At 35.3% G+C, this 22,839-nt stretch overlaps 1 protein-coding gene across 5 annotated transcripts in view; it reads left to right on the top strand.

Moving 5' to 3' along the window:
- Positions 1 to 22,839, top strand: part of LOC149679514 (plexin-B-like) — a 293,178-nt gene that overhangs the window by 99,279 nt on the left and 171,060 nt on the right. For 4 of the 5 annotated variants that reach the window (XM_089835325.1, XM_089835323.1, XM_089835324.1 and 1 more), the window contains exon 3: positions 6,378 to 6,505. The gene's annotated coding sequence lies outside the window, so the exon portion shown is untranslated. Of the gene's footprint in view, positions 1 to 2,866; positions 2,892 to 6,377; positions 6,506 to 22,839 lie in introns of those variants that run through there. The other variant, XM_089835320.1, reaches the window with a different exon arrangement.

Here is a 22,839-nt window from a genome sequence, read left to right as displayed (position 1 = left end):
AAGATTTAACTAGAATTAAGGTAAATTTATGAAGATTAAAATAAAAAATATCAATAATGTTTATTTAATTATTTAAGAAAAACCACCTAATTGCATCTCGACTAGGAGAGGTTTATTTTTTGTTTCCCAACTTGTTTTATTTCGGGGGAAATTTCGTAAATAGGTATTGCTCCGCGTAACATCAGTGGTAGTGCGAAGTTTGTAGGATGCTAGCAAAACGATTAAAATAATTAATATCAATTATATTTATTTAAGAAAAACCACCTAATTGCATCTCGACTAGGAGAGGTTGATTTTTGGTTTTCCAACTTGTTTTATTTTGGGGAAAATTTCGTAAATAGGTATTGCTCCGCGTAACATCAGTGGTAGTGCGAAGTTTGTAGGATGCTAGCAAAACGACGGACGTTGGATAGAACAAACTTTGAAATTACTAAACCGTGTTTTATAGGTTTTCTTTTTTTTTTGTACCTTTTTTATTTTGTTCACAGAGATTGGAGTTTTAGCTTAGAGGATTGTTCTGTTCTCCAACTAAAACCTATAATCATCCTTGGGTAGAAAGCTGCTCTCTTGAAATTGAGTTTCTTTGTAGCTTTGTCTATTTTTCTTTTTTTCTTCTATTTTTCGGCTTTAGTTTTGTGTGTTACTAGAGATTTCGGGTGGTCTGATTCGATTGATGAAATTGTCTGTGATGGTTCATAGATTTTTCATTAATTTTTGATACATAGTTTAAAATTTTGATTTTTGTGAAAGACTTTATTGGGATGTGTGTAGATTCATATGGAAGATAAAATACATTGAGATCGTATTGGGACCACATAAGTTGAAATATAATCAGTATAGACCAATTTCTTTTTCTTTTTTATGCGAAATAGGGAAACTTTGAAAGAGTCTTTATAATCTAATATGGTAGACTCGATCTCAACAGGAAATAAATGTATAAAGAACGATCTTTCGTCCTTGTCTGGAATTTTCATAATAGAATATCTTTCCATTATATTTCACTAGTAGTTATGATTTTTCCTGTTTTTTCGGCGATAATTATAGTTTTCGCTGGTTTTTCAAGGATAATTATGTTTTATGATTTTTCAAAGATAATTTGGATTTTTCCTGATTTTTCAAAGATAATTTGGATTTTTCCTGATCTTTCAAAGATAATTAGGATTTTTCCTGACTATTCAAAGATAATTAGGATTTTTCCTGACTATTCAAAGATAATTTGGATTTTTCCTGATTTTTCAAAGATAATTTGGATTTTTCCTGACTTTTCAAAGATAATTTGGATTTTTCCTGACTTTTCAAAGATAATTTGGATTTTTCCTGATTTTTCAAAGATAATTTGAATTTTTCCTGATAATTTTGTTTTCTCTGACTTTCCAAAGATAATTTTGTTTTCTCTGACTTTCCAAAGATAATTTTGTTTTCTCTGACTTTCCAAAGATAATTTTGTTTTCTCTGACTTTCCAAATGTAATTATGGTTTTTCCGTGACTTTTAAAGGAAAATTATGGTTTTCTCTCACTTTTCAAAGATAATTATGATTTTATCATGAATTTTCAAGGATAATTATGATTTTTCTTGATTTTTCATGACTTTCAAAGATAATTATGATTTTTCTTGATTTTTCATGACTTTCAAAGATAATTATGATTTTATCCTGATTTTTCAAGAATAATTATGATTTTTCCTATTTTTCATGACTTTTCAAAGATAATTATGATTTTTCATGACTTTCAAAGATAATTATGATTTTATCCTGATTTTTCAAGAATAATTATGATTTTTCCTATTTTTCATGACTTTTCAAAGATAATTATAATTTGTCATGACTTTTCAAAGATAATTATAATTTGTCATGACTTTTCAAAGATAATTATAATTTGTCATGACTTTTGAAAGATAATTATAATTTGTCATGACTTTTCAAAGATAATTATAATTTGTCATGACTTTTCAAAGATAATTATAATTTGTCATGACTTTTCAAAGATAATTATAATTTGTCATGACTTTTCAAAGATAATTATAATTTGTCATGACTTTTCAAAGGGTAATTGTGGTTTTTTCTGATTTTTCAAGGAATATTATTTCACTGCTTTTCCCTGAATTTTCAAGATACATGTGGTTTATCCCTGATGTCTTTTTGCCGTTTAATTTGCTCTAACCTAATTCCCCTGATATTATCAGGTCTTATCATAGTCCTTACTTTCCACGTTAGCATAAGAACCCTGTCCTATAAATCAACTCTCATTATTAAATTACTTTTCAACGCTTTCAACTACAGAAACGACTTCATATAATTTACGTTCACTAAATTTGTTTTGCTGAGAAATAAAAGTTAAAAATAATTTTTCCCAACTTTTTTTCGACTTGACTTCCATACCATCCAAATTCGAAAGAAGCGCGTAGTAAACCCAAATTTTTTTTCAAACATAGATACTTTGGTCCGGTTAAACTCAAACTGATAGCTTTCATAATAGATACCGGTATACATTTTATGGTTTTCCTTGCGAAAAAGCTCAATTCCCCCTCAAAAAAAAAAATGCTTTAGTATAGGAATAGGCGACGTCTGGTGGCCAATCGCTAAAGATGGGAGCCGCTCGATTAGTTCTTTTTACGATCCCAGAACCATAAAAAAGATTAGAATTTTTCTTAACGCCCAAAAACGAACGGGAAAAAGTGATCCTTCCTTGAAAATACTCTTCTTCAAGTTTCCCGGCACTTTCTTTCGTTTCTTACAAGGTCTTCGTCTTGTTGAAAATACTGCTACTCCGTCCGTACGAAGCTTATTTAGTAAGCGATATGTATGACTTTATTTTTCCATTGGGAAATTTAGGTTAAGGCTTAGTCTTTCGTGTTTAATGCCTTCAAGAAATTCAAAATTTAGCTACTAAAGTAAGTCCTGTATTTGGGTTTATTTAGTTTTGAGTACACACAAGGAGGGTATTTATTGTTTAAAGTCCAATTATGGCGCCATCTTTGTTTAAACTTGTTATTATGGCGCCATCTTTGTTTAAACTTGTTATTATGGCGCCATCTTTGTTTAAACTTGTTATTATGGCACCATCTTTGTTTAAACTTGTTATTATGGCGCCATCTTTGTTTAAACTTGTTATTATGGCGCCATCTTTGTTTAAACTTGTTATTATGGCGCCATCTTTGTTTAAACTTGTTATTATGGCACCATCTTTGTTTAAACTTGTTATTATGGCACCATCTTTGTTTAAACTTGTTATTATGGCACCATCTTTGTTTAAACTTGTTATTATGGCGCCATCTTTGTTTAAACTTGTTATTATGGCGCCATCTTTGTTTAAACTTACTATGGTACCATCTTTGTTTAAACTTGGTATGGCACCATCTTTGTTTAAACTTGTTATTGTGGCGCCATCTTTTTTTAAACTTGTTATGGCACCATCTATGTTTAAACATGTTTTAGCACCGTCTGTGTTTAAACATGTTGTGGCACCGTCTGTGTTTAAACATGTGGCAACGTCTGTGTTTAAACATGTGGCAACGTCTGTGTTTAAACATGTTGTGGCGCCGTCTGTGTTAAAACATGTTGTGGCGCCGTCTGTGTTAAAACATGTTGTGGCGCCGTCAGTGTTTAAACATGTTGTGGCGCCGTCTGTGTTTAAACATGTTGTGGCGCCGTCTGTGTTTAAACATGTTGTGGCGCCGTCTGTGTTTAAACATGTTGTAGTGCCGTCTGTGTTTAAACATGTTGTAGTGCCGTCTGTGTTTAAACACGTTGTAGTGCCGTCTATGTTTAAACACGTTATAGCATACCGTCTGTGTTTAAACACGTTATAGCATACCGTCTGTGTTTAAACACGTTATAGCACCCCGTTTGTGTTTAAACACGTTATAGCACCCCGTTTGTGTTTAAACACGTTATAGCACCCCGTCCGCGTTTAAATACGTTATAGCACCCCGTCTGCGTTTAAATACGTTATAGCACCCCGTCTGCGTTTAAATACGTAATAGCACACCGTCTATGTTTAAACACGTTATTGTACCATCTTGTGGGTATTCATTTTAAAGATTAATGGTTACATGAAGCATTTAACTTTTATATTTTGTGAACAATAAGAAACAGTCCCTGTTTTCGTATGATACCTTAATTCTAAGGTTAGATTGACCTATAGACCATTCAATTAATTACTTGCCAAGAAACCAACACATGGGCGGGAGGTCACTCTTACGTTATTTTCCCTAACCCTGGGGCCAAGAGGCATTAACGCTAGGCGGAGCCCGAGTTCACTACACGCGACGTAACGCTAGCCGACTCGCACTGCCTCTAGCGGTGCTTCTCTGAATCTCTGTGCCAGGGAAATAACCCAAGAAATCATCTCCTCCCTGTGGTGTTTGCTTCTCTTCGGGAATTAATGGAATGGTCTATATGTAGCTTAAGTAAAACTTCTTTACAATCTAAAAGACCAATCGTTACCAACGTTTATCTAAAAGTTTAAAAAAGTAAAACTAAGTTTAGACCTATTTAGGGTACTAAAAGGGGGTTTTAAGTTATTCGACCCCCCTTTTAAGGAGATTAGGGAGATTAAAAAAAGCTATTTTACTTTTCATTATATCGGCGTTAAGTGGGCTTAATGGTTTGAAGTGAAGATCCAGCTTAACTAAACATTAGTTTGGCATTCCAAGTACCGCCATTACGTGGGTATGGCAAGGCGTACCAAGATAACCTGACGCCAGATTATTCTTTAAGATGTCTAAAAGAACGCCTAAGAAGTATTTTTATTGATAGAACTTAAGTATGAATAAAAATTAAATGGCGTGGAAAAAATAGCCGTCTTATATTTTTTTTTAGTTTTGTTTACTATAGCCGTTAAAAGCTCGCTGTCCTGGAAATTTCAATGGGATTATTGACAGCACCAATTTTTAAAACGTAAATAATGTGCTCTTAAATAAATTATTTCTTTAAGTTTTTAAAAGAATTAGAACATTTTAAAATGTTCTTGACGCGTGATTAGATATAAGCAGAAGCGGATAATAGAAGAAGGATGACACTCTGTACCCTTTTAATATTTTACTTGTGTAACATGATTCTTGAATTCCTCCCGGGCTTATGATTTTTGTTTGGTCTCCTGCAAATCAAACTTCTGATTGGGGTGAATTCTGTAACTGTTTGGTACAAAATCTTCAGACATCAACCCACACACCTCGTCTTGGGACAAAAAACCACATGCGTGCCTTGGATAATAGTTTAACTCTAATAATGATGAGGGAACTATTTATCGCGTATGTGATTCGGTTTAATAAGCTTGGGCCAAATGTTCTGAACTTCTGATGTTCGGAAGAGTCATGTTACAATTACCCAGCTTTGTGGTACACTTCCCTCAAAGAAAAGTATTATATACTTCTGATATTAGTCTAGTAAAATCGCTCAAAGTAGTCCTTAAAGGGCAAGTCTCATTTAAATCGTAAAATTGAAACACTCCATTTACTACGTGTAAATACAATAATATTTCTTCAATAATTTCAAAATTTTACTTTATAAAAAATTTAAGATATACCAAAAGAAATTTGTCCCTCACTCCCTTAAAACAATGTCTTCAAAATTTCTGTGACGTCAAGGGTAACGTTTTCTACAAATGCTCCAATTTAATTCAAGGCCGACTTCCATCGAAAAGAGTTCTAGCGAACTGAAAACCTAGCATAGAGATTAGCAATGGAGCGACCGTGCCGATTTTCGAAGCCCCACTGGGGTAAAAGGTGGAAGGGTTCTAGCTAACTGAAAGCCGTGCAGTGTGGTTCTAGCGAACTGAAGATATGCAATAGAGAATTTCCTTCAGGGGAAAGCAAAAATTCGAGAGGAAATAAATTTATAAGGATTTCTATTGTTCATCTTCAGTTCGCTAGAAGCACATTGCACGGCTTTCAGTTAACGAGAACCCTTCCAACTTTTGACCCAGCGGGGCTTCGAAAATCGGCACGGTCGCTTCATTGTTAGTCTCGATGCTTGGTTTTCAGTTCGCTAGAGCCCTTTTCGCTGGAAGTCGGCCTTTAAAACAATATCTTCAAAATTTCTGTGACATCAAGGGTAAAGTTTTCTACACCTCCTCCAATTTAATTTAAGCAGAAAGGCCCAGAAGATGGCCTGTTAAATATTCCAAGTAGATGTAATCTATATATTCCTGATAAACTTATGATAGAAACTAAGGATCTCCGGTTTGTTTTGACGCAACATTTCCGTCAATTATGTAATCGAATATATATTAAGTATTTTGCTTATCTCTAATCAACTCATAAGGGACATATTTAGCATTAAACGTAACAATATCCTATTTGTTTTAAAAACGATTGCATTAGCACATGACCTAGATTGATTAATTAATAAAAAATCATCTTCCGTTTTCGTTACAGTTCAAGGCGGAAGTGTTGACTCATTTTTTTTTGCGTCGAAAACCACTAACAAGGAGAAAGCTTCACTGACGCCGACACGTTAGTTCTTGTCGCCTTTGAAGACAAAATTTGCCAGCTGTAAATTCGGGGTGAGTCTCAAGACATTTTTTTCTATTTTAACTTTTACTTTTACCATGAGTTCATAAGATATGTTCTATAAGTTTGTCACTGGTTACAAACTGGAGCTTGTCATGAAGTGACTGAGGTAGGTCATAGATTCGAGGTAAAGCGTCATACGCCTGGTGAGGCGCTGTCAAAGGCTTAGTAATGCAGACTAAATAGGAAGATGAAGTCCTGTTTGTCACTGGAGTTTGTCATGAAGTGACGTAGGTCACAGATTCGCGGTAAAGCGCTGTCAAAGGCTTAGTAATGCAGACTAAATATGAAGATGGAAGTCCTGCAAAATTAATTAACCGAGTGTAGGACTTCAATTCTCGCTTGTCGTTCTCGAACTAGTTATCTCGAGCTGTAAGTCTCTAGCAAGTGTAGGAAGTGTCATACTTATGGAACATATCTTATAAACTTGTGGTTTTACTTGGATTATTCGACGTGGGGTGCTAGAATGTTGGAATGTTGAAGTATCGTATTCGTATTTATAATAGTCATGCTCAATTATGATGATATCATAATTATGAAATAACTTGTCTATAAATATATAGTTAGCAAAGGCTCGAAATTATTAGCGAATTTCACCTCTAGATGATTAATCTTTACATTTTAAATTTATGGATAGTAGGGATTTGAATGTCCCGTTTTACCATGGTTCCAATTGACATTGGGGAATAGTTTTAACTAGGAATGCATACAGCTAATTGGAATAATTGTCTCATGTTAATTTCTATGCGGGTTTTGTGGGCCGGGCTTGAGAACTTGCTTATTATTACGCCTCGTAATTCTGACGTCTTTCTAACTGTGATTTCATTGGTTGTTAGCAAGCAACGTGAGGTCGGGTGCTCGTGCAAAAATATATGTTTATATATTAGCTAGGTAAAATTCGTAATATGCATAGTTATTAGTCTAGCACTTACTACAAAATCCGCCTAGATACGTTCAGAAAATAGCTAGCTACGCAATGAAATTTTAATTTTTATTGGCTCACTTAAACTACGTTTTGATGACTTTACTGACGAGGACGGCGAAAAATACGTAATTCCTTTTTACCTCTGTCGCTATGACCCGCCTCTTTTCTCATACCCCTCCGTCCCGTGGATGGGGGTCCGGAACTTTGAAGCGAGCCCACATTACTCTGTTCTCCATTCCTACTTCTAATATTAAATCTATCCCTGAAATGACATTTTCGACTCGAAATCGATTTCCCAAGAACATCCCTCTTAATTTCTGAAAGACCTTTCAGTAACACTCTGTGTATATTCTTTGAACCACATGAAATATATTTATTGGGGGAAAGCAGTACGAGTACACTTTGTAAGTACAAAGTCTACGCTAGAAAACGTTACGTAACAAATTGTTGGTATATTCTTCATTCTTTAACTAAAAAGGAGAGAAATTTTTCTCTACTTTCAGCAGAAGGTGAGACTAGAAGTAAAGAGCTCTAGCATTGGTAGTAGATCCTGGCACTCGTGAACATATTGAGGATTTTATGCCGCTTACATCGCGCCTACACTAGAAAGAAAAAAATTGGTCGAGTTCCAAAAAAATTCCTACCCCCTTCCCCTCAACCTAAAGCGGCGAAACACGGACGCGGGTGCTTCAATCTAGTTCGGCGGTGTACATCCGCGAGCGTCTCTCGTTTTGGAGGGGAAATTCTGAAACCGCCACTAGAGGGCCAACCGTTGGTGTGTCATCAAGAATATTCACTTTCGCCAAGTGAAGAATTTGGTTAGCTCAGTACTTCTAGTCTCATCTCACTTCTGCTTTCTGCTAAAGGGTTTTTTTCTTCTTATTTTTATTTTCTATGAAGAGAAATGAGATTTTAGTGGGCGGGTGAATTTTTCGGGGACCCTTTTTTTTAACACGCCTTTCTAAATACGCCCAGTATCATCATACCTTCCGGCCGGCCTTCCACGGCCCACTGAGTTAAGAATAACGATGAATTGTAACGCCGGCACACCGGAACTCTCAGTGTATAAGTTGGCCGTACATTCAGCGCTTGACTAAGTTTTTATGTCACTCACAGATTGCAATAATCTTAAAGGACACGTTTTGAGAAGAAATTCTTATTCAATATATATTGTCTTTTGATAAGTCTGGTATAAATTAAGGGGGATGTTCTTTGCGTGGTTTTGAGTCGAAAATATAACTTCTATCTCCGTTTTGCCGTCCGGGACACTGTTCGAGTTATGATTTGATTTTAGTGTTTTAGGGATGACCCCTTAATTAAATTAGAAATCATTGTCTAAATCAGTTTCTTAATTAAACTTAAGGGCTCATCCGTAAAATACTTTGACCAATCTTAACTTGAAAACGGTGGCCCTTGTTGTAAACTTGTCGTAGAACATTTTCAACTCAAAATCGGCCAAAAGAACATCCCATTTATTTTATATCAGACTTAATTTGTTTTCTTTGTAAATGACCCCCGTTGCAATGCAAAATATAAAGAGCCGGTGGCTAAAAGTAATTGTAAGATGATGTCTAGCTAGTTGCTATAAGATCTGTGTAGTAACATACTTTCAAGATCCCCAAAGAAAAAATATTAACTTTTGTTACAAGAGAGTAAAATATCCTTTTTTAGAAATCAATACACGAGGGGTCGGTCATTAGCCATGAAGTGAGTGAACCAAATCCTTGGGGGAGTATTTTTTCTTTTTATTATATTCCTGAAGGAAAAATCATAGAAAAATCCAAAGTAATTAGTAAAATCCGAGTTTATCAAATTCTATTTTCTAAAAGTATCGAAATACTTAAATAAATTCGAAAATAGACCAAAATCCGGACAAAATCCAAAATTCATGAAAATAGATCTATAATATTATAGAAAAATTTAAGAATAAAATAATTATATTTCATTTTCGAATTTTACAAAAAAAAATCCACCATCAAAAAAAGTTTCCAAAATTTCAACGAAATTATATAACCCTTCGGGTTTTTATTTTTTTAATTTATTAATTTATTTGTTTCGTGAATAGCTTAACCTTCCGCAGAACGTGGTTGGTTAAAGCAAATGCATTTAAAATATCATTTGCTCCATCCATATTGTGTCTCATGACGCATTTTTATGCCCTCAGTAATGTGGAACTTATCATGAGATGAACTATAATTTTTTGTCGTCGCATGCAGGAAGTGGGCAAGAGCTTGCAGAAGTTTTCCCAATTCCTTATTTTTTTCGTTGTTATTTGACATAAGTTGTTATACTGCAAGCAGGAATTGTGGCCGTATAGAAACGTCTTCTCTTGTCGTCGACTATGATAAACTTCCTCGGATGCAACATACATTTGTTATAATATAAATTTTTGATTTTCCTATCTGTTTCCTTGATATTTTGTACACAGGAAGAATTTTTTTAAAAGAGTTTGTGTTCATGATGGGCACAAACCGATATGATATATCGGTATATATAGAGATGTGAGTCGGTAATTTACCGTCCGTAAATTACCGGTAATTTACCAAATACCGCGTAAATTACCGTTTTATATCTTACCGTAATTTTACAATGGTAATTTACCGGTAAATTACGGCGGTAAATTACCGTGGTAAATTACCAAGCATTTTTATTACGCCTTAAAACTTCATTTTACACTTAAACGATCAATTATTTCTGTGTTTACTTTCAAAATGACTCACTAGGCGCTACTCGCTAGCCAGTACTTACAAAGTTGCACTACAAATTAGTCTTTTAATAAATCTTTAATTAGAAATCAGATTAGAAAGGCCACGGCTGCCGTCTTGGTAGCAAAAGCCGCAAATACGTGTAAAGCAGTCAAGATAGTGATCCCAATTAAACGTTGTTTAAAGTAATGGATTGTAAGTACAGGGAAATATAAATTACCAAAAATTACCGGCTGAACGGTAATTTTTGTGTTCCCTAAATTTCAATCGGTAAATTACCGGTAATTTACCCGGTAAATTACCGTTTTTAAAAATTACGGTAATTTCACATCTCTAGGTATATATCGACTCAAGCTTAATTTTCTGATTTTTTATTTGAGTTTATTTTACCGGTAATCGGTAAAAAATTGGCTGATAATCGGTAAAAAATAGGTTTATTATGGGTAAAAATAGGTTTATAATCGGTAAAAAATAGGTTGATAATCTCTAAAAAATAGGTTCATAATGGGTAAAAATCGATTGATAATGGATTAAAATCGGTTGATAATGGTTAATAATCGATTCATAATGGTTAATAATCGATTAATAATGGTTAATAATCGATTAATAATGGTTAATAATCGATTAATAATGGTTAATAATCGATTAATAATGGTTAATAATCGATTAATAATGGTTAATAATCGATTAATAATGGTTAATAATCGATTAATAATGGTTAATAATCGAATAATAGTGGTTAATAATCGAATAATAGTGGTTAATAATCGATTAATAATGGTTAATAATCGATTAATAATGGTTAATAATCGATTAATAATGGTTAATAATCGATTAATAATGGTTAATAATCGATTAATAATGGTTAATAATCGATTAATAATGGTTAATAATCGATTAATAATGGTTAATAATCGATTAATAATGGTTAATAATCGATTAATAATGGTTAATAATCGATTAATAATGGTTAATAATCGATTAATAATGGTTAATAATCGATTAATAATGGTTAAATATCGGTTCACAATGGTTAAAAATCTATTGATCATGATTAAAAATCTATTGATAATCGGTCGATATTGGTTTCCTTGTGTTGAATAATAGTTTAAAATCGGTATAGGCATTGCTTTCAGTACGCCTTCGATATCGACATAGATTAATTTAAGGTATCGGACTAGTTTGTGTCCTACTAACTAATTTACTATTAGGAGAAAGAGCATGATTCTTGGTTCAATCCATTTTTAACAGTTTCTTTGAATTGCGCATGGTACTTTTGACCGCAACAGAGCGACGTCATAACCGTCTCGCCTTTTTTTTCATCAATGAATATTTCGATCTTAATTTTTTAAATGGATTTTTCTCAAAAACATCTTTAGGTCCAGTTTGATGATCGATTAATACGCTACTATTCATTTAATTAAATATCTACCTTTGATACAAATTATATATTGTTAAATACACTTACATCGAAACTACCGAAATATAAAAATAAAATCAACAACACGCTTGCAAACCGTCTTTTCCAATTGGAATTTCAAATCAGTGTCCGCCCATACTAAACCTTACTTCCAAATAAAAAGGGGAATCTTTTGCATAAAGCCCCGGCCTCCGAGTTAAGCCTAAAACCCCCGCTGTAATCTTCAATTCTTGATTATCTAATGGCACCCACAGTATTCCTTGATAGACAACTATATGGTCGAAACCTCGCCGCTGCCAACGTTGCCTAGAAAACCCCTAAGTAATAACGTAAACGCTTCCAATTTAGTTGGTCCTTGTAGTAAAGAGTTAACTCCGGAAAAGTCACTTTAACTTGGCAACGTTGTCCGTTTTACTATTATAAAAGATCTGGATAGAAATCAAAATGAACGTTGCCAAGATAAGCTGACGTTGTATCTCCATCGAGCTGACCGTCCCTCTCCGTGCTCTTTCTGACATTCGTGATTGATTGCCCCACCCCCGTGACGTCAGCAGTTGTTGCCAACAATAGGAATGCTAGCACCCTACCCTGAGAATCCCTTCAAATTCTTATCGAGTATTCCTTGTCAAGTTAGACTGTCGATAAGACCGCTTGTACGGCTATAAATGTAGACACTTTATATCGGTAGCGTTGATATCGATTAGACCTAACTTTTAGTTTCCCTTGGATTGACCTTGTTGGGGACAAAGGCTGTTGGAGCTACGCGCAGACTTATTAACCTAAAAGCGTTATCTTACGATTGAGTAGGCCTAAATTGGTGGTGCAAACTCAGTTTGTCTTGATCTGATCAGTCTGAGTAAGTCTGACTATTGCAAAGGCTTAGACACTCCCATACATCCACCGATCGCGGTCCTCACTTCATAGTTTGGACATTTACATTTCCAGGGGGCTTGTCTGGCGCGTTTCAACTCCAAAGTTCCGCTTAGCAGTGACGTGATCGTAAGCACACACACGGTGTTTTTCCGGTGTAACGCTCTATGCAACCGTGCCTGTAATATTTTATTATCTGGTTAACACTTTAGTTATTACAGCCAGCCATAAGTAACATACCCAAGACACTATGTAAGATAAAATTGGGCTGTAGTGCCCTGATCTCCGGTGTTTTCCCTTATGATGTCACTCCAATATTGGTTAATGTTTCTTATTACTGTCAATATTGTACAAGTCTGGGTACAATTTTTGTTAGTAAAAATGGGCATTCAGTGGCAAAGGTCATCACTTTTCTTCCAAGATCTCTTAATGTGTTTTCATATTACCCCCTTATTCTGAACGTTCCTGAAACATACCGAGATTTGAATGTAAATTTTTTCGACACGAGCGCCTCTTGTGGCACAAAACGGAACAGCGATTAAAAATTCCACATTTTGGATTAGGTCAAATTAGTACGCTTTGGCCTTTTACTTGGGAACCAATATCATCTTCAAAATGCACGTACTCGTGGTAGTACTCATAAAAAAATTCGTGATTATAAATCCCTCTAAATTTTACTGTAACTATGTTCACGTACACTTCATAAAACAGAAAAAGCTATGGCGTTTGAATACACATTGCTAGATCTCTTAGCAAAGAAAGTAGTCCGTCGCAAGACGAACGTGTCTGAAGTTTTTACCCTTGCTTGTTTCATACACCAACTTGTCGGCTTCTGATGTCACGTTTAACCCTAAACAGAGTTTCCCCTCATTGAAATCCTATATTGGGATGAAGCTCCCTCGCCAGGGAGGTAAGTTAAATAGGCTACGGACGCTCTGACCATACGAAAACGGATTTAGAAGCTAAGACTTATTTGGTATGGGAATCAAGGCTCGGGCTCGCGTACCCTACTCAAATCTACACCACTATACAGTGTGGTAGAGATTAGACCAACATTTTATGTTGTTTGGAAATCGCCGTACTGCCTACGAAAGAAATCGGTATGCACTTAGGAATACGTAGATTTCTTCTATTAATAAACTAACAGATATTGTAGCCTAGGCCTAGTATGACAATTTGGTAATCACTCAAGAATCCATTCTGTAATTACGTTATATTGTATCGTACTCTACAGCAAAATGAAACAAGTTCAACCAGGAATACAGTTTTTTTGATGATGATAAATACAAGGAATGGCATAATGAATTACAATGTTACGAATCAAATAGAACAAAAGACAAATTAAATTTAGAATTTTAAAGTTATGGGGTTGTCTGTTTTTTACATACAATCAAAAGAAAAGGGACATATTTGGTTATTAGGGAAAGGGATACAGGTGAACCGAAAAATTCCATGTGAAATTCCATGAACTGTTAAAAAAGCAGGATCGTCACTCGCAGACGGTAGAGCTGAAACTCTAGCAATGGTGCTGAAGCGACGATGCCTTAAATCAAGGCGGTTAACAATATTTTCAAAGTCCAAGGGGTTCAGGGTATTGTTCGGGAGGAATACAGAACCTTTAATAGGCCATATACCTCATCTGATTGAACGTAAGGGGAAGGCTTTAAAACTTTAATATACCTTTCTCTCGTCTTTCCTCGCGTTTCATTGGTTATTCGCCTATCTAGGACAACAGTCGACACTAGGTCTACTAGTTCAAACGACACAAAGAAAACGTGTTTACATTCATGTTCTGCGCGAATAGGCCGCTAGCTACGTCGATGTCATGTGGTTCAAAAGTTCAAATAAATAATACATGACGTCAAGGGTAAGGGTTTCTACACCTCCTCCCATTTCATTCAAGCAGAATTGCCCAGAAAATGGCCTGTTTAAGATTCCAAGTAGAAGAACTCTATTCTCCGCGAGTAAATAATGGAATGGTCTATTGTAAATAAGTAAGAATATATGCCAATTATCATTTAATGATTAATTTATAAGGCAAAATTGGCTATTAGAAGGCGACGTTAAATATGTTTCAATATATTTGTTTGACACGGAAGTTGTTAGGCCTTTAAATTCAAGAGTAGTTCTGTTATCTTTAGTTTGCTATTATCTGTTGTTACTTATAAGATTACAGTCATAAGAAAAATTTGTCACTTCCTGTAATTGGTCATATTATACAGCCTGAGTCTTACCGGCAGTTGGTACCAAAAGACGCAAGAATTGTATAACCACGATTTTGCATACCCTTCTCTATCTACTCTGTACTTAGCCTTTGACAGTGTCTCAAATGGCATCGCTTTGCCGTAGTGTATGGTACAATACGACTAACCAGTACCAGTAACCAGTGTCAAATCTATAGAACTTATCATATGAACTTACGTTATGGACCATTCCAAATTTCCAATAATCCAGCCTAGATTTTAATAGGTCTTCATTTTAGCATAACGATTTCTTTCAGCGTCAGTACTGAGGTTCTCAATTATGGTTTGATCTCAGACCACCTAACCATGGACAGGAAAAGCCGTGTTGAACCCGCGTAAACAAAAGTCAATGAGTAGCATGCGCCCTCACGCGTCTACCGACCACAATTTATCCCCAAATGTCCCGTAAAGAAAAATTCGTCTGTAATGGTTAGGGATATTTTTTAGCCAAGGCTTAATGGTAAACAGACTTTATAAACAATACCAGAACCAGAGTGATATTTACAAAAACTAACTTGATAGATCGTTTATGAATCTTTAATGAGAGAGAGGCTAAAATAAATAATGAAATTCAACTTACTTTTATAATTTAGTCAGATTTTCTCCCCATATCTGTGACTGGAGACCTCTACTCCTCAATAAACAAAATGGCGCGAATTTAACTAGGGTTTGGTGAAAAACTTCCAACATGCGCCGCCACAGCGCTAGTGTCAGGCGTTGCTCTAAGCAAACCTAGCTCCCTATTCAGTTGCCTGTCCATGGTTAGGTGGTCTGAGCTCTAAGCAAACCTATAAAGAGATTTCAGATGGGATAGTAGTACGTCACACCCTCCCAAGTCTTACCGCTGTTCTGGTAGCCATATTGGGTGGTCTCAGCTTCATTCCTGCTTTAAACCCGCCAATATGGCAGCGTAACTTATGTCACGAGGCTCAGCTCCTCCTCTATAGCTCCCCATTTAGTAGTCTGTCCATGGTTAGGTGGTCTGAGGTGTGATCTGTTCCACACTGTATAGGCGGCTTCGTACGTCGGACAAACTTAATTTAAAGCCTTGACGATAAGTGATACTCTTTACTGAGAATTCGTGCAGATTTTAGTTGTGATAACGGAATTTGGGCGTACAGTACATTGAGTTGTATTAACCTTTCTGCTTGTTGACTGGTTTTAACAGAATTAGAACTTAGGTATCGTATCAATAGATAATGAGAGTTAGATGGACTGCCTTAAATCTTTAATCAGCATTGTTTAATAGACGCCTCAGAAGCCCCCCCGATGTCACTATAAGCTGTTGCCTTTTCCAAAACTTCTAATCATTTATCAAATGTTGCTTTCTTTTTAAAGAGAAAGACTCACACAATATGTCTTGAATACTAATTTTAACCTTTTTTTCTTTCAAAGATCGTGTTGGGTTTAAACATTTTTATCTTTATAGTCATTTGTTACATCTACAGATGTTGTTGCTTTATTAAAATAACATAATTCAACCGCATTAATTGTATCAAGAGTAAATCAACTAGGAGAATATATAGGGAACTCAATTGTTCACTCGTAGATGTGTCGGTATTTATTTGCCAGTCTTAAGAAAGCGGTGTGGCTACCAAAGGCCGCTGTAAGTTACCTCTTTGCAGCTTTCCGTAATTTTACTCATTAAAACTTCGTCACGCCGTAAATACTTGATTAGGTGTATTTAACAATTTGGTTTTCACAGAACACCAACTAGGGTGTATAATGTATGATAAATATTATACAATAAAATGTTTATTATAAATATATCATATAATATATATTTATAATAAATAATATAATATATAATGCATATTTATAATATATAATATATAATATATAAAGTATAATGTATAATATATAATATATAATGCATATTTATAATATATAATATATTATGTATAAAGTATAATGTATAATAAATAATATATAATATATAATGTATAATATATAACTGTGCAGGTTTGGATATTTTGATGTTTGTTACTCGATGCCGCTTTTTGCTACCCGGCTACTTTTCAATTAAACCCAACTCCAACCCCAAATATCACGTCAACAATTACCCCTTACTTTTTATCAGCTCCAGTAAAACCAAGTGTCAAACTTATTATTATCAACTTACATATTCCTTCATTGTAATTAATTTTTATTAATTATAATATTCCTTCATTTATAAAAATTTATATTTAGCGCAATATTTATTGCAAGTCAGGAAAATTTCGTTACAGTATATTAAAACAAAATTTCAACTTTTAAAATATCAATGTCCTCAAGAAGGGGAAAGGTCACCATAAAGTTTTCCCCTTCCTAAAGTTTGTACTACATCAGTGTAGTAGAAAACGTAATAGCGTATCTTGTTTTTCTGTAAAGTTATCTACGGGCAGATGGAACGGAGACCAGGTATAAGGGGGGGGGGGTAAGAAATACGGATTATTTTTCTTATTAAATTTGAATTCTGGGGAGGTTTTTCCAACCCCGAGGCCGCAAATTATACTTCGTAGCAGTAAATTAACGGTTATGAGATGAAATTTGCTGAGATCGAATCGGATGTCGTCTACAGCAGGTAGCTCTCTCCCACTTGAAGCGGAGCCTCCGAAATGAACTAGGCCCGTGCATGTCAAATTTTATGTGGGGAAATATCCAGTTTGTTAAGGAAAATATTTTCACCATATATGTGTACGAGATGGCGCTTATATTACCGTTGTGACAGGGGTCTTCCTTGAATTATCGTTGATATTTTAGGGGTCAGTCTTAAAATTTTTATGATAGAGAAAAGTTTCATCCTAAAATTAACGTAAATGTTTTTGAGGCTATTCACTTTTTATTGAATCTTTCGGTTAGATTGTATTGATGACGACAAAATAAATTATTTCAATTAAAATAATTCAGTAAGAGTAATATAAACGTATACTTACAATCCGCGACCTTGGCCCAAATAGTTAAGCAGTCGACAGGGTCACGGGGTTGAACTTTGTTTATTTTACGGTGCTGAAAGCTCCCCCAAGCGTAAAACCACGGCGAACTAAATTGGTTAAAAAAATATTCTCGCTTCGCGACACGCATGGGCCTAGTTCATTTCGGAGGCTCCGCTTGAAGGGATCTTCTCAGCTTCCCTTTGGCCGATGTATTGGTATTTCACATAAGTGTGTGCGAAATAATTTATATTTTTCTTTAAACCGGAGCAGATAAAATTGGTAAAATAATATTTTGACCCAAGGCACCACATGTTTTTCCTTAAAAATTATTTTACAGACTAAATATTAAATAATTTAAATTCATTTTTCATCTGAGAAAATACTTTATAATCTTGAATAAATTGTGTTTTTTCATATTCAATATTTTGGAATTATGGGGTAAATATATATTTATGGTAAAATATTTGGAGGATGTACCAATATGCAATAAAAATAAATAAGCCTGTTTTGAATATATAATCGAACTTCGTAAGGGTCAGATTTGGACGTTTTAGAAACCGGCGAATATTTAAAAGATTTAGCGTTTTAACTCGAGCTCGAAGAGTGGAAGTGAAATATATCTACAGCTAAATCACGACATTAAACGTGGTTATTTGTATCATAAGTTTATAAGATATTTTCCATAAGTATTTCACTACCTATGCTTCGTAATGCTAGAGGCTTACTGAGAGCTAGTTCGAGAACGAGAAGCGAGAATTGAAGTTCTACACTTGGTTAGTTTTGCTGTCCATCTTACTATTTAGTCTGTACCAAGATTATTACAGCGCCTCACCACAAGCTTTACGAGAATCTATGACTTTTCATCTACGTCACTTCATGACAAGCTCGCAGTAACCAATGATAATGGAACATATCTTATGAACTTATGCTTGTAATTGTATTCAAAATATAATTTGTATTTGCTAAGTGGTTACGGAGAAACTAGCGTTGAGACAAGAAGCGATATCTAGTTTACTAGGGAGAAGTGCCATTTTAAAAAAGGAGCTAGTTCTCGTGAATTAGCCATCTAATGGAAAACTGAGGTAAAACTGAACTCCGAAGTAAAAGAGGCAAATATTTATCGTCTCTGGCAATCTAGTACACTTAGTTTTACTTAAAAAGGTTATGACCTTTAGTGCCAAAATTTAGAAACTGTTTGGTTATTTATAATGTAATTTACCATTGTAAAATTACTGTTTCATATAAATCGTTAAATGCAACGGTATTTGGTAAAACACCGGTAAGTTACGGACTGTAAATTACCGACTCACTGCATCAATGTAATCGTAGACGGCCACCAACCTTTGTTGTAGAGAAGGGAAGTTTAATCGGAGATGGCGCAGCAGTCGCTTTATATGCAATACCGATACTATAAGCCCCTACTTACAGTCCCAAACTTAGGCATTATAGGGTTATAGTTTACAACTTCGCGCTTGCTTCAAAAATGCCTCGCATGTTCATTGATTTTAACCCCATGGGGTTAGGTAGGTATATAGCCAGGGTCTAAAAATAACCCGTCCTTCGGGAAATAGTTCCTAATCAAAATGACGGACCGACGGACAGAACATAGTCATAAATCCATCTCGATAATTATTAAGGGGCCTTTCTTTCCCCCAAAGGAAAGAAAAAAGTTAAAAAAATTCTTAGGCAATCATTAAGAAGGGAGGGTCACTATACCACCACCTTTTTATTTTTTCTTAAAAACAGAAATATATTAAAAGAAAGCTATCAGTTATTTATATTATCATCAATACATTGAATTCTTCTACTTGGAATCTTTAAGAACCCCATACTAATATCTGATTGAAGGTAAGGGGAAGGGCTTAAAACGTCTTTAAACCGCCCACTTCTCTTTCCTGGCGTTTCATTGGCTATTTACAAATGACGAAATATATTAAAAGAAAGTTATCATTTAATTGTATTATCATGAATACATTGAATTCTTCTACTTGGAATCTTTAAGAACCCCATACTAATATCTGACTGAAAGTAAGGGGAAGGGCTTAAATCGTCTTTAAACCGCCCACTTTCCCTTCCTGACGTTTCATTGGCTATTCACTAATTTGGGACAACCAATGACACAAAGAGAACCTGTTTACATTCGAGTTCGATGCTTATAGTTCGCATGAGTCTAGGCACAGATCGCTAGCTACGTCAATAGAGTGGTACTGAGAGGGGAGGAGCTACCAAGACGTGACGTCAATATTGGTAGTCCAAATTGTATATCCAATATGGTTGCAAAAACCGAGTTAGAGATAGGGGGTGTGACGTCAGGAGAAAATTCGTAGTAATAGACTATGTGACGTAAATTTCTAAGTTAAAATGCATTATGCATTATGCATGACGTCAGTGGTGACGGTTTCAACACCTCCCATTTCATTCAAACAGAAAGACTCAGAAAGATTCCCAGTGTAAAAAATCTGTTTCCTGTTATTATAAATAGCATTTCCTCAAACGACATTGAATATAACAAAATTTGATACCTTCGAGTTTAAATACTTCAATTCTAAATAAAAAAGGGGAAAGCATATTTTTAAGGGAGAGATGGGGAGGAACGGTATTGGTTCATTCCTTAGGGAAAATAGAGGGGACGTAATTGAAGCAGTGGGGGGGGGAGACAGAAAAAAATAGAGGGAAGGTAGACTAGAGAGAGGCGCGCGACTTGTAATACTTTAAAACTCGTTGATGGTCGGGCCTACGATTTAGTCGGGTTTTTGTGTGCTAGTAATTATAGTCTTTTAATTAGCGACAGTGCGGGTGGTCTGCTAGAGTACCCTAAACGCGCGCGCACGCGTGTTCTCTATCGGTTTGTAAGACTCGCGCCGCCTCGTGATTTTCACAAGAATCATCGTGCAAATTCAGGTAACTAAAGACATTTTAAAGGTAAAATTGTACCACAATTCAAAACCCATCCCTAGCTGCTAACTGGGATTTTTAAGAGTTAATTAAATCTTAAACCTATTAAATAAAAGCGTCTGCCATAGTCCACTTTGATGTAACTAAGAGGGAAAGACACGGGGGGTAAAACTTCGCCTTTCATTTCACTTTATGGCGCATGCGCTGTAGGCTTGGGGGCTCATGAGAGTGCGCAGACTGTAGGGGGTTAACCCCTTGTGTATACTGATACTGAGGAGTGCTTACCCCGTTTTTTACATCGAAAATGTCTATTCTGCGCAGTAGTTATCTTGTACTAATTAATTGTAATTGGTTTTGTAATGAGTCTCTGAATGTTACCGGAAGTTTGGTTTTCTGTGGTAGCACGTCACGTGGCGTATGACGTTTCGTGGGAATCAAAAGGGATATTGGAAATAGCCAATGGGGAAACGTGCCCGATGGTCTATAGGTTAGGCTTAACCAATCGCATTGTCTGCAGATTTTAAATGTATACGCCAATTCGCTGAAACGAAGCACGTGACTCTGAAACGATAGGTACAGGATATGACGTAATAATTCCATGACTTCAAATTTCTAAAATTATATACCTTATGCCGTTTCCCATTAACATTTTCAATGGGGTAATTTTCTTGGATTGCAATTGAAAGTCCCTTTAAAATTGCATTAAATGCATCTATGTCTAATTTATATTGCTCCATGGTGGCATATTACTATCAGCCAATATTTAGTCTTTAAGAAGATTAAAATATTTTTTAACGGTGCGGTTGTTTTTTAGGTGTTACTTTACCTTTAAAGAGATCTTTTGAAGAAATCATTTTTCTACGTAGGAAGATACTTTGTTAATATATAAGTGGGCGAAATTTTGCGGAGAGTCAAAGATGGATTATCCAATTTCAAAAATAGGCGGGTTTTCGGTATCAGAAGCAGTAATCAGTTTAAACTTAGCTTAATAATAACTTTAGTGTCTGGGTGTAGACGAAAGTGACATTTTAATTACAATTTAATCGGACTAGGTGATCTGAATGATGTATTGAAGGCTACAATCGTGTTCGTCAAGTTACTGGCTTTAATACGAGTACTTACACGATAGGGTTTGTTTCAAGTCGCGTGACGAAACGGGTACGTGTTTCATGACGTCACGACAAAACTAAATTGGAGATAAAGTACTTGTTAATACTTGCTCAAAGGCTTATTATGAAATTTTTTTTCTTGTGTGATATATTTAAATGTTCCAAACATCATTGTGATTATAGTTGAAAAAAAATAAGGCTTTTTGGTGAAATTCATCTGATTTAATGAATTCATGACAAAGTAATATGCATAACCTGGTTCATCAAGTTACTGGCTTTAATATGAGTACCTACACGATAGGGTAACTTTTTCAGTCACGTGACGAAACATTTTTCATGACGTCATGGCAAAGCACGTTTTTCAGTCACGTGACGAAACATTTTATTCATGACGTCATGGCAAAGCACGTTTTTCAGTCACGTGACGAAACATTTTTTTCATGACGTCATGGCAAAGCACGTTTTTCAGTCACGTGACGAAACATTTTTTTCATGACGTCATGGCAAAGCACGTTTTTCAGTCACGTGACGAAACATTTTTTTCATGACGTCATGGCAAAGCACGTTTTTCAGTCACGTGACGAAACATTTTATTCATGACGTCATGGCAAAGCACGTTTTTCAGTCACGTGACGAAACATTTTATTCATGACGTCATGGCAAAGCACGTTTTTCAGTCACGTGACGAAACATTTTATTCATGACATCATGGCAAAGCACGTTTTTCAGTCACGTGACGAAACATTTTATTCATGACGTCATGGCAAAAGCACGTTTTTCAGTCACGTGACGAAACATTTTTTTCATGACGTCATGGCAAAGCACGTTTTTCAGTCACGTGACGAAACATTTTTTTCATGACGTCATGGCAAAGCACGTTTTTCAGTCACGTGACGAAACATTTTATTCATGACGTCATGGCAAAGCACGTTTTTCAGTCACGTGACGAAACATTTTATTCATGACGTCATGGCAAAGCACGTTTTTCAGTCACGTGACGAAACATTTTATTCATGACGTCATGGCAAAAGCACGTTTTTCAGTCACGTGACGAAACATTTTATTCATGACGTCATGGCAAAAGCACGTTTTTCAGTCACGTGACGAAACATTTTATTCATGACGTCATGGCAAAAGCACGTTTTTCAGTCACGTGACGAAACATTTTATTCATGACATCATGGCAAAGCACGTTTTTCAGTCACGTGACGAAACATTTTATTCATGACGTCATGGCAAAAGCAC

This window comes from Phalangium opilio, unplaced genomic scaffold (genome assembly GCF_054372755.1).
Source record: "Phalangium opilio isolate 3A_F unplaced genomic scaffold, DU_Popi_V2 ptg000041l_1, whole genome shotgun sequence".
Classification (NCBI taxonomy): domain Eukaryota; kingdom Metazoa; phylum Arthropoda; class Arachnida; order Opiliones; family Phalangiidae; genus Phalangium; species Phalangium opilio.
The sequence above is the reverse complement of the archived record's forward strand: the minus strand, read 5'-3'. Positions and strand labels throughout refer to the sequence as shown.